This window comes from Arachis ipaensis, chromosome B10, assembly GCF_059453495.1.
Source record: "Arachis ipaensis isolate K30076 ecotype BB chromosome B10, ASM5945349v1, whole genome shotgun sequence".
Lineage (NCBI taxonomy): Eukaryota > Viridiplantae > Streptophyta > Magnoliopsida > Fabales > Fabaceae > Arachis > Arachis ipaensis.
Genome location: NC_142435.1, coordinates 91,897,277 through 91,917,770, shown reverse-complemented (window position 1 = coordinate 91,917,770; position 20,494 = coordinate 91,897,277). Strand labels below are relative to the sequence as shown.

At 38.7% G+C, this 20,494-nt stretch overlaps 3 non-coding genes across 3 annotated transcripts; 2 read left to right on the top strand and 1 right to left on the bottom strand.

Moving 5' to 3' along the window:
* Positions 1-1,681: 1,681 nt before the first annotated feature.
* Positions 1,682-1,789, bottom strand: LOC148580858 (small nucleolar RNA R71). The gene has a single exon (XR_015895843.1). It is a non-coding gene; the product is annotated as a small nucleolar RNA R71 (small nucleolar RNA).
* Positions 1,790-10,778: 8,989 nt separating this feature from the next.
* On the top strand, positions 10,779-10,886 carry LOC148580857 (small nucleolar RNA R71). The gene has a single exon (XR_015899458.1). It is a non-coding gene; the product is annotated as a small nucleolar RNA R71 (small nucleolar RNA).
* Positions 10,887-17,273: 6,387 nt separating this feature from the next.
* On the top strand, positions 17,274-17,381 carry LOC148580856 (small nucleolar RNA R71). Its single transcript, XR_015899587.1, has one exon. It is a non-coding gene; the product is annotated as a small nucleolar RNA R71 (small nucleolar RNA).
* The last annotated feature ends 3,113 nt before the right edge of the window (positions 17,382-20,494 follow it).

Sequence of the window (20,494 nt, the reverse complement as noted above, 5' to 3'; positions counted from 1 at the left end):
TTAAAGAATTCTAAGTTTGGTGTCTTGCATGTTTTCTTTGCATTAAAAATTTTTCAAAATTGTGTCTATGATGTTAATCTTGATATTCATAGTGTTCTTGGTGTTCATCTTGACATTCATAGCATTCTTGCATGCATTCATTGTTTTGATCTAAAAATTTCATGCATTGCATAATTTTCATGTTTTTCATAAAAATTTCAAAAATCAAAAAAATATCTTTCCCTTTTTCTCTCATCAAATTCGAAAATTTGAGTTGACTTTTTCAAAAATTTTTAAAAAATCAAGTTGTTTCTTATGAGTCAAATCAAATTTTCAATTTGAAAATCTTATCTTTTTCAAAATCTTTTTCAAAAATCAAATCTTTTTCAAAATTCTTAGTTATTTTCGAAAATTCCAAAAATATTTTTCAAAAATCTTTTTCTTATTTTTAGACCAAATTTTCGAAAATAACATAATCAATTAATGTTTTGATTCAAAAATTTGAAGTTTGTTACTTGCTTGTTAAGAAAGATTCAAACTTTAAGTTCTAGAATCATATCTTGTGATTTCTTATGAATCAAGTCATTAATTGTGATTTTAAAAATCAAATCTTTTTTAAAACTAATTTCAATCATATCTTTTCAAAAATATCTTCTTATCTTATCTTTTTCAAAAATATCTTTTCAAAATATCTTTTCTAACCTCCTAACTTCTTATCTTTTCAAAATTTGTTTCAACTAACTAACTAACTTTTTGTTTGTTTCTTAACGTTTTCAAAACTACCTAACTAACTCTCTCTCTCTAATTTTCGAAAATATCTTCCCTCTTTTTCAAAAATTTCTTTTTTATTAACTAATTATTTTTATTTTTTATTTAAAAAAAATTTCGAAAAAAAATACTAACATTTTTCAAAAACCATTTTCGAAAATCACTAACTCTTTTTCAAAAATATTTTCGAAAATTCTCCCTCTCCCATCTTATTCTATTTATTCATTCATATCCTAACATCTCATCTCACATCTCAAAGCCTCCTCACAGTTGTGTTTCTTCCATTACATTACATTCTTTGTCTCCCCCTCTGTTCTTCCACTCACAAAGGGATCCCTATACAGTGGTATAAAGGATCTCTATTATTATTGTCACTTTTCTGTGCCTTCTTCTTTGTCATATGAGCAGGAGCAAGGATAAGAACATTCTTGTGGAAGCAGATCCAGAACCTGAAAGGACTCTGAAGAGAAAATTAAGAGAAGCTAAAATACAACAATCTAGAGATACCCTTTCAGAAATTTTCGAACAGGCAGAGGAGATGGCAGCCGAAAATAATGATAATGTAAGGAAGATGCTTGGTGACTTTACTGCACCTAATTCCAGTTTACATGGAAGAAGCATCTCCATTCCTGCCATTGGAGCAAACAACTTTGAGCTGAAACCTCAATTAGTTTCTCTAATGCGGCAGAACTGCAAGTTTCATGGACTTCCATCTGAAGATCCTTTTCAGTTCTTAACTGAATTCTTGCAGATATGTGATACTGTTAAGACTAATGGAGTAGATCCTGAAGTCTACAGGCTCATGTTTTTCCCTTTTGCTGTAAGAGACAGAGCTAGATTATGGTTGGATTCTCAACCCAAAGACAGCCTGAACTCTTGGGATAAGCTGGTCACGGCTTTCTTAGCCAAGTACTTTCCTCCTCAAAAGCTGAGCAAGCTTAGAGCTGATGTTCAAACCTTCAGACAGAAAGAAGGTGAATCCCTCTATGAAGCTTGGGAAAGATACAAACAGTTGACCAAAAAGTGTCCTTCTGACATGCTTTCAGAATGGACCATCCTGGATATATTCTATGATGGTTTATCTGAGCTATCAAAGATGTCACTGGACACTTCTACAGGTGGATCCATTCACCTAAAGAAAACGCCTGCAGAAGCTCAAGAACTCATTGACATGGTTGCTAATAACCAGTTCATGTACACTTCTGAAAGGAATCCTGTGAGTAATGGGACGCCTATGAAGAAGGGAGTTCTTGAGGTTGATACTCTGAATGCCATATTGGCTCAGAATAAAATATTGACTCAGCAAGTCAATATGATCTCTCAGAGTCAGCATGGAATGCAAGCTGCATCCAACAGTACTCAAGAGGCATCTTCTGAAGAAGAAGCTTATGATCCTGAGAACCCTGCAATAGCAGAGGTAAATTACTTAGGTGAACCTTATGGAAACACCTATAACTCAATATGGAGAAATCATCCAAATTTCCCATGGAAGGATCAAAAGCCCCAACAAGGCTTTAATAATGGTGGAAGAAACAGGTTTAGCAATAGCAAGCCTTTTCCATCATCAACTCAGCAACAGAAAGAGAACTCTGAACAAAATGCCTCTAATTTAGCAAATCTAGTCTCTGATCTATCTAAGGCCACTGTAAGTTTCATGAATGAAACAAGGTCTTCCATTAGAAATCTGGAAGCACAAGTGGGCCAGCTGAGTAAAAGGATCATTGAAATCCCTCCTAGTACTCTCCCAAGCAATACAGAATAGAACCCAAAAGGAGAGTGCAAGGCCATTGACATAAGCGCCATGGCCGAACCTGTGAGGAGAGGAGAGGACATGAATCCCAAGGAGGAAGACCCCCTGGGACGTCCAGTGGTAAATAAGGAGCTTCCCTCTGAGGAACCAAAGGAATCTGAGACTCATCTAGAGACCATAGAGATTCCATTGAACCTCCTTATGCCCTTCATGAGCTCTGATGAGTATTCCTCTTCTGAAGAGAATGAGGATGTCACTAAAGAGCAAACTGCCAAGTTTCTTGGTGCAATCATGAAGCTGAATGCCAAATTGTTTGGCATTGATGCTTGGGAAGTTGAACCTCCCTTGTTCATCAATGAACTAAGTGATCTGGATCAACTGACATTGCCTCAGAAGAGACAGGATCCTGGAAAGTTCATAATACCCTGTACCATAGGCACCATGATCTTTAAAGCTCTTTGTGACCTTGGTTCAGGAATAAACCTCATGCCCCTCTCTGTAGTAGAGAAACTGGGAATCTATGGGGTGCAAGCTGCTAAAATCTCACTAGAGATGGCAGACATCTCAAGAAGACAGGCTTATGGACAAGTAGAAGATGTATTAGTAAAGGTTGAGGGCCTTTACGTACCTACTGATTTCATAGTCCTGGATACTGGAAAGGAAGAGGATGAATCCATCATCCTAGGAAGACCTTTCCTGGCCACAGCAAGAGCTGTGATTGATGTTGACAGAGGTGAAATAGTCCTTCAATGGAATGAGAACTCCCTTGTATTCAAAACTCAAGGATCTCCCTCTGCAACCATGGAGAGGAAGCTTGAAAAGCTTCTCTCAAAGCAGAGTCAACCAGAGCCCCCACAGTCAAACTCTAAGTTTGGTGTTGGGAGGCCACAACCAAACTCTAAGTTTGGTGTTGAACTCCCATATCCAAACTCTAAGTTTGGTGTTGGAGAGTCTCAACAAAGCTCTGCACATCTGTGAGGCTCCATGAGAGCCCACTGTCAAGCTATTGACATTAAAGAAGCGCTTGTTGGGAGGCAACCCAATGTTTATCTAATTCTTATTTTTATTGTTTTTCATGTTTTCTTAGGTTCATGATCATGTGGAGTCACAAAAGAAATAGAAAAATTGAAAACGGAATCAAAAACAGAAGAAGAAAAATCACACCCTGGAGGAGCATCTGTCTGGCGTTCAGCGCCAGAACAGAGCATGGTTCTGGCGCTGAACGCCCAAAATGGGCAGCTTCTGGGCGCTGAACGCCAGAACAGGCATGGTTCTGGCGTTCAACGCCAGAAATGGCACACAGATGGGCGTTGAACGCCCAAAATGGCCACCAACCTGGCGCTGAACGCCCAGAGTTGGGTACAAAGGCATTTTTACATGCCTAAATGGTGCAGGGATGTAAATGCCTTGACACCTCAGGATCTGTGGACCCCACAGGATCATCTCAGGATCTGTGGACCCCACAGGATCCACTCAGGATCTGTGGACCCTACAGGATCCCCACATACCTCCACTCACCTCTTCTCACCACTCTCTTTCACACAACCCCATAAACACTCTTCCCCAAAAACCCTTCACCAATTACCTCAAACTCTCTTCCCCATCACCTCTTCACCACTCACATCCATCCACTCTTCCCCATAAACCTATCTCATAAACTCCACCTACCTTCAAAATTTAAAACCAATTTCCCACCCAAAACCACCCATATGGCCGAACCAATACCCCCCCCTCCCTACCCTATATAAAGCCCTCCATTCTTCATCAACTTCACACAACACACCCCTCTACACTCCTCTTGGCCGAAACCACATCTCCCTCTCCATAATTCTTCTTCTTCTTCTTCTATTCTTTTGTTTATTGCTCGAGGGCGAGCAATATTCTAAGTTTGGTGTGGTAAAAGCATAGCTTTTTTGTTTTTCCATTACCATTGATGGCACCTAAGACCGGAGAATCCTCTAGAAGAGAGAAAGGGAAGATAAATGCTTTCACATCCGAGTCATGGGAGATGGAAAGGTTCATCTCCAAAGCCCATCAAGACCACTTCTATGATGTTGTGGCCAAGAAGAAGGTGATCCCTGAGGTCCCTTTTAAACTCAAAAGAAATGAGTATCCGGAGATCCGACATGAAATTCAAAGAAGAGGTTGGGAAGTTCTAACAAATCCCATCCAACAAGTCGGCATCCTAATGGTTCAAGAGTTCTATGCCAATGCATGGATCACCAAGAACCATGATCAAAGTAAGAACCCGGATCCAAAGAACTATGTTACAATGGTTCGGGGGAAATACTTAGATTTTAGTCCGGAGAATGTGAGGTTGGCGTTCAACTTGCCATACATGGAAGAGAACGCACGCCCCTACACAAGGAGAGTCAACTTTGATCAAAGGTTGGACCAAGTCCTTATGGACATATGTATAGAAGGAGCTCAATGGAAGATTGACTCCAAAGGCAAGCCGGTTCAACTAAGAAGATTGGACCTCAAGCCTATAGCTAGAGGATGGTTGGAGTTTATTCAATGCTCAATCATTCCCACTAGCAACCGGTCTGAAGTTACTATAGACCGGGCCATCATGATCCATAGCATCATGATTGGAGAAGAGGTGGAAGTTCATGAGATTATACCTCAAGAACTCTACAAGGTGGCTGACAAGTCCTCCACTATGGCAAGGTTAGCCTTTCCTCACCTCATTTGCCACCTATGCAATTCAGCTGGGATTGACATAGAGGGAGATATCCTCATTAAAGAGGAAAAGCCCATCACTAAGAAAAAGATGGAGCAAGCAAGAGAGCCCAGTCATGGAGCTCAAGATGCGCAAGAAGCTCATCACCATGAGATTCCGGAAATGCCTCAAATGCACTTTCCTCCACAAAACTATTGGGAGCACATCAACACCTCCCTAGAAGAATTAAGTTCCAATATGGGACAACTAAGGGTGGAACATCAAGAGCACTCCATCATGCTTCATGAAATAAAAGATGATCAAAAAGCAATGAGGGAGGAGCAACAAAGACAAGGAAGAGACATAGAAGAGCTCAAGGACATCATTGGTTCCTCAAGAAGGAAACGCCACCATCACTAAGGTGGATTCATTCCTTGTTCTTGCTTTCTCTGTTTTTCGTTTTCTATGTTATGTGCTTATCTATGTTTGTGTCTTCATTACATGATCATTAGTAGTTAGTAACTTTGTCTTAAAGATATGAATGTTCTATGAATCCATCACCTCTCTTAAATGAAAAATGTTTTAATTCAAAAGAACAAGAAGTACATGAGTTTCGAATTTATCCTTGAACTTAGTTTCATCATATTGATGTGGTGACAATGCTTCTTGTTTTCTGAATGTATGCTTGAACAGTGCATATGTCTTTTGAAGTTGTTGTTTAAGAATGTTAAATATGTTGGCTATTGAAAGAATGATGACTAGGAGACATGTTATTTGATAATCTGAAAAATCATAAAAATGATTCTTGAAGCAAGAAAAAGCAGCAAAGAACAAAGCTTGCAGAAAAAAAAAAAAAAGAAAAAAAAAAAGCAAAAAAATATGCGAAAAAAATATATAGAAAAAAAAAGAGAAAAAAAAAAAAGAAAAATCAAGCAGAAAAAGCCAATAACCCTTAAAACCAAAAGGCAAGGGCAAATAAAAAGGATCCCAAGGCTTTGAGTATCAGTGGATAGGAGGGCCTAAAGGAATAAAATCCTGGTCTAAGCGGCTAAACCAAGCTGTCCCTAACCATGTGCTTGTGGCGTGTAGGTGTCAAGTGAAAACTTGAGACTGAGCGGTTAAAGTCAAGGTCCAAAGCAAACAAAGAGTGTGCTTAAGAACCCTGGACACCTCTAATTGGGGACTTTAGCAAAGCTGAGTCACAATCTGAAAAGGTTCACCCAATTATGTGTCTGTGGCATTGATGTATCCGGTAGTAATACTGGAAAACAAAGTGCTTAGGGCCACGGCCAAGACTCATAAAGAAGCTGTGTTCAAGAATCATCATACTGAACTAGGAGAGTCAATAACACTATTCGAAATCTGAAGTTCCTATAGATGCCAATCATTCTGAACCTCAATGGATAAAGTGAGATGCCAAAACTATTCAAGAGGCAAAAAGCTATAAGTCCCGCTCATATGATTGAAACTATGTTTCATTGATAGTTTGGAATTTATAGTATATTCTCTTCTTTTTATCCTATTTGATTTTCAGTTGCTTGGGGACAAGCAACAATTTAAGTTTGGTGTTGTGATGAGCGGATAATTTATACGCTTTTTGGCATTGTTTTTAGTATGTTTTTAGTAGGATCTAGTTACTTTTAGGGATGTTTTCATTAGTTTTTATGTTAAATTCACATTTCTGGACTTTACTATGAGTTTGTGTGTTTTTCTATGATTTCAGGTATTTTCTGGCTGAAATTGAGGGACTTGAGCAGAAATCAGATTCAGAGGTTGAAGAAGGACTGCTGAGGCTGTTGGATTCTGACCTCCCTGCACTCAAAGTGGATTTTCTGGAGCTACAGAACTCGAAATGGCGCGCTTCCAATTGCGTTGGAAAGTAGACATCCAGGGCTTTCCAGCAATATATAATAGTCCATACTTTGGCCAAGAATAGACGACGTAAACTGGCGTTCAACGCCAGCTTTCTACCCAAATCTGGCGTCCAGCGCCAGAAAAGGATCCAAAACCAGAGTTGAACGCCCAAACTGGCACAGAAACTGGCGTTCAACTCCACAAATGGCCTCTGCACGTGCAACACTCAGGCTCAGCCCAAACACACACCAAGTGGGCCCCGGAAGTGGATTTATTCATCAATTACTTACTCATGTAAACCCTAGTGACTAGTTTATTATAAATAGGACCTCTTACTATTGTATTAGAAGTCTTGGAGACCATCTTTGGATTACCTTATGATCCTTTGATCACGTTTTAGGGGGCTGGCCATCTCGGCCATGCCTGGACCTTCACTTATGTATTTTCAACGGTAGAGTTTCTACACTCCATAGATTAAGGTGTGGAGCTCTGCTGTTCCTCAAAGATTAATGCAAAGTACTACTGTTTTCTATTCAATTCTTCTTATTTCGCTTCTAAGATATCCATTCGCACCCAAGAACGTGATGAAGGTGATGATTATGTGTGACGCTCATCATCCTTCTCCCTTATGAACTCGTGCCTGACAAAAACTTCTGTTCTACATGAAATAAGCTAGAATGAGTATCTCTTAGATCTCCTAACCAGAATCTTCGTGGCGTAAGCTAGAATGATGGCGGCATTCAAGAGAATCCGGAAGGTCTAAACCTTGTCTGTGGTATTCTGAGTAGGATTCAATGATTGAATGACTGTGACGAGCTTCAAACTCGCGATTGTTGGGCGTTAGTGACAGACGCAAAAGGAGAGTGAATCCTATTCCAGCATGATCGAGAACCGACAGATGAATAGCCGTGCCGTGACAGGGTGCGTGAGCATATTATTCACTGAGAGGAGGGGATGTAGCCACTGACAACGGTGATGCCCTTGCATAAAGCCAGCCATGGAAAGGAGTAAGACTGATTGGATGAAGATAGCAGGAAAGCAGGGGTTCAGAGGAATGAAAAGCATCTCCATTCGCTTATCTGAAATTCCTACCAATGAATTACATAAGTCTTTCTATCCTTATTTTATTATATTAAATTTGAAAACACCATTATCAATTTATATCTGCCTAACTGAGATTTGCAAGGTGACCATAGCTTGCTTCATACCAACAATCTCCGTGGGATTCGACCCTTACTCACGTAAGGTATTACTTGGACGACCCAGTGCACTTGCTGGTTAGTTGTATCGAAGTTGTGACAATCATGAATTAAGATCAGAGCACCAAGTTTTTGGAGCCATTACCAGGGATTGTTCGAGCCTGGACATCACAATTTCGTGCATCAGTGGTGTTTATGAGGTAGGTTTATGGGGAAGAGTGGATGGATGTGAGTGGTGAAGTGGTGATAGGGAAGAGAGATTGAGGTGATTAGTGAAGAGTTTTGGGATGAGTGTTTATGGGATTGTGTGAAAGAGGGGTGAGAAGAAGTGAGTGGAGGTAGGTAGAGATCCTGTGGGGTCCACAGATCCTGAGGTGATCCTGTGGGGTCTACAGATCCTGAGGTGTTCAAGGATTTACAACCTTGCACCAAATTAGGCATGCAAAATGCCTTTGCACACAACTCTGGGCGTTCAGCGCCAGATTGGTGCTTGTTCTGGGCGTTGAACGCCAGAACCATGCAATTCAGTGCCAGCTCTTCTCCAGGGTGCAATTCTGGCGTTCAAACACCCAGATGCTGCCCATTTTGGGCGTTCAGCACCAGAACCATGCTCTGTTCTGGCATTGAACGCCAGCCAGATGCTTCTTACTGGCGTTTAAACGCCAGTAAGGCCTTCCTCCAGGGTGTGATTTTTCTTCTGCTGTTTTTGATTCCGTTTTTCAATTTTTATATTTATTTTGTGACTCCACATGATCATTAACCTAATAAAACATGAAAGAACAAGAAAAATAGAATTAGATAAATAAAAATTGGGTTTCCTCCCAATAAGTGCTTCTTTAATGTCAATAGCTTGACAGTGGGCTCTCATGTAGCCTCACAGATGTTCAGAGCATTATTGAGACTCCCCAACACCAAACTTAGAGTTTGGATATGGGAGTTCAACACCAAACTTAGAGTTTAGTTGTGGCCTCCCAACACCAAACTTAGAGTTTGACTGTGGGGGCTCTGGTTGACTCTGTTTTGAGAGAAGCTTTTTATGCTTCCTCTCCATGTTTACAGAAGGATAACCTTAAGTTGTAAACACAAGGGAGTCCCCATTCAATTGAAGGACTAATTCACTTCTGTCAACATCAATCACAGCTCTTGCTGTGGCTAGGAAGGGTCTTCCAAGGATGATGAATTCATCCTCATCCTTTCCAGAATCTAGGACTATGAAATCAGCAGGGATGTAAAGGCCTTCAACCTTTACTAACACGTCCTCTACTTGTCCATAAGCCTGTTTTCTTGAATTGTCTGCCATCTCTAATGAGATTTTAGCAGCTTGTACCCCATAGATTCCCAGTTTCTATATTACAGAGAGGGGCATGAGGTTTATCCCTGAACCAAGGTCACACAGAGCCTTTTCAAAGATCATGTTGCCTATGGTACAAGGTATTACGAACTTTCCAGGATCCTGTTTCTTCTGAGACAATCTCAGTTGATCCAGATCACTTAGTTCATTGGTGAACAAGGGAGGTTCATCTTCCCAAGTCTCAATACCAAATAATTTGGCATTCAGCTTCATGATTGCACCAAGAAACTTGGCAGTTTGCTCTTCAGTAACATCTTCATTCTCTTCAGAAGAGAAATACTCATCAGAGCTCATGAATGGCATAAGGAGGTTCAATGGAATCTCTATGGTCTCTAGATGAGTCTCAGATTCTCTTGGTTCCTCAGAGGGAAACTCCTTATTGATCACTGGACGTCCCAGGAGGTCTTCCTCACTGGGATTCACGTCCTCAACCTCCCTTACAGGTTCGGCCATGGTGGTTATGTCAATGGCCTTGCACTCTCCTTTTGGATTTTCTTCTATATTGCTTGGGAGAGTACTAGGAGGGATTTTAGTGATCCTTTTACTCAGCTGGCCCACTTGTGCTTCCAAATTTCTAATGGAGGATCTTATTTCATTCATGAATCTCACAGTGGCCTTAGATAGATCAGAGACTAAATTTGCTAAGCTAGATGGATTCTACTCAGAATTCTCTGTCTGTTGCTGAGTGGATGATGGAAAAGGTTTACTATTGTTAAACCTATTTCTTCCACCATTATTAAAGCCTTGTTGAGGCTTTTGTTGATCCTTCCATGAGAGATTTGGGTGATTTCTCCATGAGGGGTTATAGGTGTTTCCATAAGGTTCACCTAAGTAATTTACCTCTGCTATTGCAGGGTTTTCAGGATCATAGGCTTCTTCTTCAGAAGCTGCCTCTTGAGTACTGCTGGATGCAGCTTGCATTCCATTCAGACTCTGAGAAATCATATTGACTTGCTGAGTCAATATTTTATTCTGAGCCAATATAGCATTCAAAGTATCAATTTTAAGAACTCCCTTCTTCATAGGCGTCCCATTATTCACAGGATTCCTTTCAGAAGCGTACATGAACTGGTTGTTGGCAACCATGTCAATGAGTTCTTGAGCTTCTGCAGGCATTTTCTTTAAGTGAATGGATCCATCTGCAGAGGTATCCAATGATATTTTAGCTAATTCAGACAGACCATCATAGAATATGTCCAGGATGGTCCATTCTGAAAGCATGTCAGAAGGACACTTTTTGGTCAGTCCTTTGTATCTCTCCCAAGCTTCATAGAGGGATTCACCTTCTTTCTGTCTGAAAGTCTGAACATTCACTCTAAGCTTACTCAGCTTTTGAGGAGGAAAGAACTTGGCTAAGAAAGCCTTGACCAGCTTATCCCAAGAGTTCAGGCTATCCTTAGGTTGAGAGTACAACCATACTCTAGCTCTGTCTCTTACAGCAAAAGGGAAAATCATGAGCCTGTAGACTTCAGGATCTACTCCATTAGTCTTAACAGTATCACATATCTACAAGAATTCAGTTAAGCACTGAAAAGGATCTTCAGATGGAAGTCCACGAAACTTGCAGTTCTGCTGCATCAAAGGAACTAATTGAGGTTTCAGCTCAAAATTGTTTGCTCCAATGGCAGGAATGGAGATGCTTCTTCCATGTAAATTGGAATTAGGTGCAGTAAAGTCACCAAGCATTCTCCTTGCGTTATTATTATTTTCGCCTGCCATCTCCTCTTCCTGTTCGAAAGTTTCTGAAAGGTGCTTGCTGGATTGTTGTAATTTAGCTTCTCTTAGTTTCCTCTTCAGAGTCCTTTCAGGTTCTGGATCTGCTTCAACAAGAATGTTCTTGTCTTTGCTCCTGCTCATATGAAAAAGAGAGACAGAAAAATAATAATAATAATAGGGATCCTTTTTACCACAGTATAGAGGTCCCTGTGTGAATAGAAGAAAAGAAGAAGAGAAAATCTGAACTCAGAGAGAGAGAGGGGGTTCGGATTTTTGGTGAGTGAGGAAGAGATGTTAGTAAATAAATAAACAAATAGAAGAAGATGAGAGGGGGAAGTGAATTTTCGAAAATAATTTTTGAAAAAGAGTTAGTGATTTTTTTGAAATTTTAAAATCAAAAGTTAAAATAATTAGTTAATTAAAAAGAAATTTTGAAAAAGAGGGAAGATATTTTCAAAAATTAGAGAGAGAGAGTTAGTTAGGTAGTTTTGAAAAAGATAAGAAACAAACAAAAAGTTAGTTAGTTAGTTGAAACAAATTTGAAATTCAATTTTGAAGAGGTAAGAGGATAAGAAGTTAGAAAGGATATTTTAAAATCAAATTTTGAAAAAGATAAGATAAAGAGATATTTTTTAAAAGATATGATTGAAATTAGTTTTGAAAAAGATTTAATTTTTAAAATCACAATTCATGACTTGATTCACAAGAAATCACAAGATAAGATTCTAGAACTCAAAATTTGAATCTTTCTTAACAAGTAAGTAACAAACTTGAAATTTTTGAATCAAAACATTAATTGATGATGTTATTTTCGAAAATTATGAGATAAAATAAAAAAAGATTTTTGAAAAATATTTTTATAATTTTCGAAAATAAATAAGAAAAATGAAAAATATTTGATTTTTGAAAAAGATTTTGAAAAAGATAAGATTTTTAAATTGAAAATTTGATTTGACTCATAAAAACAACTAGATTTTAAAAAATTTTGAAAAAGTCAACTCAAATTTTCGAAATTTATGAGTGAAAAAGGGAAAGATATTTTTTTTTATTTTTGAATTTTTAATGATGAGAGGGAAAAACATGAAAAAGACTCAATGCATGAAAATTTTGGATCAAAACAATGCATGCATGCAAGAATGCTATGAATGTCAAGATGAACACGAAGAACACTTTGAAGATTATGATGAACATCAAGAACATATTTTTGAAAAAATTTTTAATGCAAAGAAAACATGCAAGACACCAAACTTAGAAATTTTTCATGTATAGACTCTATGGATGCAAGAATGCATATGAAAGACAAGAAAAGACACAAAACAAGAAAACATCAAGATCAAACAAGAAGACTTACCAAGAACAACGTGAAGATCATGAAGAACACTATGAATGCATGATTTTTCGAAAAATGTAAGATGAATATGCAATTGACACCAAACTTTCAACTTGACTAAAGACTCAAACAAGAAATACAAAATATTTTTTTGATTTTTATGATTTTATGATTTTTTTTTGTATTTTCTTTTAATTTTTTCGAAAATCATTTTGAAAAAGAAAAATAAGGATTCCAAAATTTTTAATATGAATTCCAGGAATCTTATGCTCTTTAGTCTAAAGCTCCAATCAAAGGGTCAGGCATGGCTTAATAGCCAGCCAAGCTTTAGTATGTAACTCAGACATGACACGCCTGACATTCCCTATTCAAAAGAATTAGACATGGCTTTACAGCCAGCCAGGCTTCAACATGCTTCATGAAACACTAGAATTCATTCTTAAAAATTCTGAAGAAAAATATATTTTTGAAAATATTTTTATTTTAAAATTTTTTTCGAAAACAAAGGAGAAATTTTTGAAAGATTTTTTTGAAAAATTTTTGAAAATAAAACAAAAAGAAAATTACCAAATCTGAGCAACAAGATGAACCGTCAGTTGTCCAAACTCGAACAATCCCCGGCAACGGCGCCAAAAACTTGGTGCACGAAATTGTGATCCCAGGCAACGGCGCCAGAAACTCTGTACGCACGTCTTAATAAATCGTTTTTCATTCACAACTTCGATACAACTAACCAGCAAGTGCACTGGGTCGTCCAAGTAATAAACCTTACGTGAGTAAGGGTCGATCCCACGAAGATTGTTGGTTTGAAGCAAGCTATGGTCACCTTGTAAATCTCAGTCAGGCGGATATCAAAGGTTATGGAGTTTTCAAAATTAATAATAAATAGACAGAAGATAAAGATAGAAATACTTATGTATATCATTGGTGATAATTTCAGATAAGTGTATGGAGATGCGTTCGTTCCTCTGAGCTTCTGCTTTCCTGCTGTCTTCATCCAATCAATCTTACTCCTTTCCATGGCTGGCTTTATGTAAGGGCATCACCGTTGTCAATGGCTACATCACATCCTCTTGTGAAAATAGTCCAAATGCTCTGTCACAGCACGGCTAATCATCTGAGGTTCTCGATCATGTTGGAATAGGATTCACCCTCCTTTTGCGTCTGTCACTACGCCCAGCACTCGCGAGTTTGAAGCTCGTCACAGTCATTCAATCCCTGAATCCTACTCGGAATACCACAGACAAGGTTTAGACTTTCCGGATTCTCATGAATGCCGCCATCAATCTAGCTTACACCATGAAGATTCTGATTAAGAGATCTAAGAGATACTCATTCAATCTAAGGTAGAACGGAAGTGGTTGTCAGGCACGTATTCATAGGGAATGATGATGATTGTCACGTTCATCACATTCATGTTGAAGTGCGAATGAATATCTTAGAAGCGGAATAAGTTGAATTGAATAGAAAACAGTAGTACTTTACATTAATTCTTGAGGAACAGCAGAGCTCCACACCTTAATCTATGGAGTGCAGAAACTCTACCGTTGAAAAATACATAAGTGAAAGGTTCAGGCATGGCTGAGAGGCCAGCCCCCAAAACGTGATCAATAGTCTCCTAAGATGAATAATAGATTAAAACTGAGACCAAAGATGAAAATACAATAGTAAAAAGTTCTATTTATACTAAACTAGTTACTAGGGTTTACAGAAGTAAGTAATTGATGCATAAATCCACTTCTGGGGCCCACTTGGTGTGTGCTTGGGCTGAGCTTGAATGTTACACGTGCAGAGGCTCTTTCTGGAGTTGAACGCCAGGTTGTAACATATTTCTGGCGTTCAACTCTGGTTTGTGACTTGTTTCTGGCGTTTAACTCCAGACAGCAGCATAGAACTGGCGTTCAACGCCCTTTTACGTTGTCTAAAATTGGCCAAAGTATGGACTATTATACATTTCTGGAAAGCCCTGGATGTCTACTTTCCAACACAATTGGAAGCGCGCAAGTTTGAGTTCTGTAGCTCCAGAAAATCCACTTTGCGTGCAGGGAGGTCAGAATCCAACAGCATCAGCAGAAAATACCTGCAATCACAGAAAAACACACAAACTCATAATAAAGTCCAGAAATGTGAATTTAACATAAAAACTAATGAAAACATCCCTAAAAGTAACTAGATCCTACTAAAATCATACTAAAAACAATGCCAAAAAGCGTATAAATTATCCGCTCATCACTCGTCCTCGAGCAAAAGAAGAAAGAAGAGAGTAGAAGAAGAAGAAATAGAGGAGATAGAGGGGGCTTTGTGTTTCGGCCAAAGGGGAGAAGTAGTGTTTAGGTTGTGTGAAAATGAAGGAGTGAAGATGGGTTTATATAGGAGTGGAGAGGGGGGTATGGTTCGGCCATTATGGGTGGGTTTGGGTGGGAAAGTGGTTTGAATTTGAATGGTGGGTTAGGTGGGGTTTTATGAAGGATGGATGTGAGTGGTGAAGAGAATGGTGGGATTTGATAGGTGAGGGGTTTTTTTTGGGGAAGAGGTATTGAGGTGATTGATGAATGGCTGAAGATGAGAGAGAGAGGTGGGGTAGGTGGGGATCCTGTGGGGTCCACAGATCCTGAGGTGTCAAGGATTTCTCATCCCTGCACCAAGTGGTATGCAAAACTGCCCTTTGCTGCCAATCCTGGCGTTAAACGCCAGGCTACTGCCCATTTCTGGCGTTTAACGCCAGCTTCTTGCCTATTCCTAGCGTTAAACGTCAGTAAGTTTCTCCTCCAGGGTGTTCTATTTTTCATTCTATTTTTTCTTCTGTTTTTACTTTTTCAATTATTTTTGTGACTTCACATAATCATCAACCTACAGAAAGCATAAAATAACAAATAGAAAATAGAAATTTAACATAGATAAGTAAAAATTGGGTTGCCTCCCAACAAGCACTTCTTTAATGTCAATAGCTTGACAGTGGCTCTCATGGAGCCTCACAGATGTTCAGAGCAATGTTGGAACCTCCAACACCAAACTTAGAGTTTGAATGTGGGGGTTCAACACCAAACTTAAAGTTTGGTTGTGGCCTCCCAACACCAAACTTAGAGTTTGACTGTGGGGGCTCTGTTTGACTCTGTATTGAGAGAAGTTCTTCATGCTTCCTCTCCATGGTGACAGAGGGAGATCCTTGAGCTTTAAACACAAGGGAGTCTCCATTCACTTGAATGATCAATTCTCCTCTATCAACATCAATCACAGTGTTTGTTGTGGCTAGGAAGGGTCTGCCAAGGATGCTCATCCATACACTTCCCAGTCTCTAGGATTATGAAGTCAGCAGGGATGTAGTGGCCTTCAACCTTTACCAAGACATCCTCTACAAGTCCATAAGCCTGTTTCTTTGAATTGTCTGCCATCTCCAGTGAGATTCTTGCAGCTTGTACCTCATTGATCCCTAGCTTCTCCATTACAGAGAGAGGCATAAGGTTTATACTTGACCCTAGGTCACATAGAGCCTTCTCAAAGGTCATGGTGCCTATGGTACAAGGGATTGAGAATTTTCCAAGGTCTTGTCTCTTCAGAGGTAATTTCTGCCTAGTCAAGTCATCCAGTTCTTTGATGAGCAATGGAGGTTCATCCTCCCAAGTCTCATTACTAAACAACTTGGCATTTAGCTTCATGATTGCTCCAAGGTACTTAGCAACTTGCTCTTCAGTAACATCTTCATCCTCTTCAGAGGAGGAATACTCATCCGAGCTCATGAATGGCAAAAGTAAATTTACTGGAATCTCTATGGTCTCAGTGTGAGCCTCAGATTCCCATGGTTCCTCTTTAGGGAACTCCATGGAGGTCAGTGGACGTCCGTTGAGGTCTTCCTTAGTGGAGATCACTGCCTCTTCCTCCTCTCCAGGTTTGGCCGTGTGGGTTGTGGTTATGGCCTTGCACTCTCTTTTTGGATTCTCTTCTGTATTGCTTGGGAGAGTACTAGGAGGGAGTTCAGTAATTTTCTTACTCAACTGACCCACTTGTGCCTCCAAATTTCTAATGGAGGACTTTGTTTCAGTCATGAAACTTTGAGTGATTTTGATTAGATCAGAGACAATCGTTGATAAGTCAGAGTGGCTTTGCTTAGAATTCTCTGTCTGTTGCTGAGAAGATGATGGAAAAGGCTTGCTATTACTAAACTTGTTTCTTCCACCATTATTGTTGTTGAAACCTTGTTGAGGTCTCTGTTGATCCTTCCATGAGAGATTTGGATGATTTCTCCATGAAGGGTTATAGGTGTTTCCATAGGGTTCTCCCATGTAATTCACCTCTTCCATTGCTGGGTTCTCAGGATCATAAGCTTCTTCTTCAAAGGAAGCTCCCTTAGTACTGCCTGTTGCTGCTTGCATTCCAGATAGACTCTGAGAAATCATATTGACTTTTTGGGTCAATATTTTATTCTGAGCCAATATGGCATTCAGAGTATCAATCTCAAGAACTCCTTTCTTCTGAGTTATTCTATTATTCACAGGATTCCTTTCAGAAGTGTACATGAATTGGTTATTTGCAACCATTTTAATGAGTTCTTGAGCTTCTGTAGGCGTCTTCTTCAGATAAAGAGATCCTCCAGCAGAGCTATCCAATGACATCTTGGATAGTTCAGACAGACCATCATAGAAAATACCTATGATGCTCCATTTAGAAAGCATGTCAGAAGGACATCTTCTGATCAATTGCTTGTATCTTTCCCAAGCTTCATAGAGGGATTCACCTTCCTTCTGTCTGAAGGTTTAGACTTCCACTCTAAGCTTGCTCAATTTTTGAGGTGGAAAGAACTTTGCCAAGAAGGCATTGACTAGCTTTTCCCAAGAGTTCAGGCTTTCTTTAGGTTGTGAATCCAACCATGTCCTAGCTCTGTCTCTTACAGCGAAAGGAAAAAGCATAAGTCTGTAGACTTTAGGGTCAACCCCATTGGTCTTAACAGTGTCACAGATTTGCAAGAATTCAGCTAAGAACTGATGAGGATCTTCCAATGGAAGTCCATGAAACTTGCAATTCTGTTGCATTAGAGAAACTAATTGAGGCTTATGCTCAAAGTTGTTTGCTCCAATGGAAGGGATTGAGATGCTTCTTGACACAAAAATTGTTGTGGGTAAGGAATTTCACAAAATATTTGCATTGCATGTATAGATCCAACCCAACAAACAACTCTCGTATCAAATTAAATTTTTAGGTTGTCACAAAGAACAATCCCCAAATAAGAAATAACCGGAGTATTTAGACTCCAGGTCGTCTCACGAGGAATTGCAATGAAGTGAATGATTATTGGCTATGAGGGGACAAGGGGGTATTGATTTATATAGGGACAATAAAATATAAAGGGGCAAGAATTTAAATGACAAGAAGAGTAAATCATGCAAGTATTTAAAGAAGACAAGTAAGGAAGAGAGACATTCTTGGCAAGTGTTGAGATCATAGGTTTTCTATCCTAGTCATGCAATGATTAATTCATCTTATTTAGTCAACTCCAACAAATAGGGAGAAAGTCAAACAAGATTAATCAATCATACCACAATAATAACAAGAATTTATCTTATTACGTCATCCCCGAAGATAGAGGAAGGTATCATGTTATCCTCAAACTTGGAGAAAGTCTAACAAGACTAGCTAATCTCAATCCAAAAGTCCTAATCAACTCACTAATTTAATTAGCAAAAGATTAGTGTCAATGGAAACAATATTAGCTAACAACTCTAGATCACCAACATGAGTTGGGTTTTCATGACTCAAGATTGCCTAATCACTCTCTCCAAGCCAAGAATGCTCAAAATCTACACTAAAATCCAATCAAGCATTTTATCAAACACTTGGAAGGTATAAAAGGAAAGCATAGTAAAATTACAAGGAATATAAATCTACACTACTCAATTGCAAGGATTTAAACAACAATAAAGCAAATCAATCATAAAAGAACATGAATCATAAATTGCATTAAAGGAAAATGGAAGAACAAAAGTGCATCAACAACAAAGTAAGCAATTACTAAAATGAAATACAAAATTAGAGAGAAGAAGAGTAGAGGAACAAGAAATTTTAGAGGAAAAGTAAATCAAAGCATGAATTAAACCTAAATCTGGAAGAGATTAACCCAACCTAATTCTAGAGAGAAGAGGGAGCTTCTCTCTCTAGAAACTAACCTACATGATGCTACACTACCAAACAATTGCTCCCTCCCCTTGCCCAAACTTAAATTCTGCATGAAATAGCATTAGAAATGAGTTGGGTTGGGCCCAAAGTGCTTCAGAAATCGCTGGGGGCGATTTCACCTTAGTGGGCCACGGCAGAATCGGCGCGCACGCGTACATGGCGCATGCACGCCCCTGAGCGTGAAATAACATATGACAAATTTTCTTTCATTTCAAAGCCCCAGATTTTAGCTTTCCAACGCAACTAGAACCGCCTCGTTTGGACCTCTGTAGCTCAAGTTATGGTCAATTGAGTACGAAGAGGTCAGGCTTGACAGCTTTACGGTTCCTTCATTTCTTCATGAGTTCTCCCACTTTGCATGCTTTTTCTTCATTCCTTCCATCCAATACTTGCCTTATGAACCTGAAATCACTCAACAAATACATCAAGGCATCAAATGGAATTAAAGTGAATTAAAATCACCAATTGTAGGGCCTAAAAAGCATGTTTTCACATTTAAGCACAATTCAAGGGAGAATTACAAAACCATGCTATTTCATTGAATAAATGTGGGAAAAGGTGATAAAATCCCCCAAATTAAGCACAAGATAAACCACAAAATTGGGGTTTATCAAATCTCCCCACACTTAAACTAAGTATGTCCTCAGGCTAAAATCAAGAAATAAGCAAAGGGGTATCAATATTTATTCAATGCAAGCTAATTAAATGCAATCTATCTATATGCAATCTATCTACATGAATGTATCCACTTAGTCAAAATAAATCAATTCCCAAGAATACATATACAAACACAAGGGCTAAGGCAATAGCGATCACTCAACCCACAATTGAATTGAATTATTAAAAAGATTTTACAAACTTGCAAGAAAAGAGATGATCATGGGTGGAAACATGTAATTGAGAAATCGAACCCTCACCGGATGTGTATCCGCTCTAGTCACTCAAGTGTATGGGGTTGATTCACTCAATTCTCCCCTAATCATGCTTTCCAAGACTTGTTTTTCATCTAACAATCAACAATTACTTTATGCATGCATACAAATATCATGAGGACTTTCCCATAGGTTGTAATGGGGCTAGGGTCAAGGTAGGATGCATATGGTCAAGTGAGCTTGAAATTTGAATCTTTGATCAACTTAAACTTTTCACCTAACCTATGACAACCTATACAATTCTAAACAAACCTAACTACCCATTCTTCACTTTTTCACACACTCATGCATTCTCTTTTTGATCACCACCCATATGCATTGACTTTTATTGAACTTTGAACTTTGGGGCATTTTTGTCCCCTTTTTATTGTAATTCTTTATATATATATATATATATTATTTTTGTTTTTCTCATTTTTTTTATTATTTTTTTCTTTTCAACTAAAATATATACAAGAACATCAATGCATATGGTTTACACATGATTAATACATGAGCATGTACCCAATTCCCAAGATTTTCAACACAATTATAAAAACACACTTTTATCTCTACCCAATGTTCCCAACTCTCCCAAAATCAAATGATAAACACTCTCACTAGCCTATGCTAATCAAAGATCCAAATTAAGGGATATTTATTGTTTTTCACTTAGGCTTGTAATGTGCTACAATTAAGAACAAATGGGTTAAGCATAGGCTCAAAATTGGCTAACAATGGAAGATAAAAGGTAGGCTATTTGGGTAAGTGAGCTATTTGAACAATGGCCTCAATCATATAAGTGC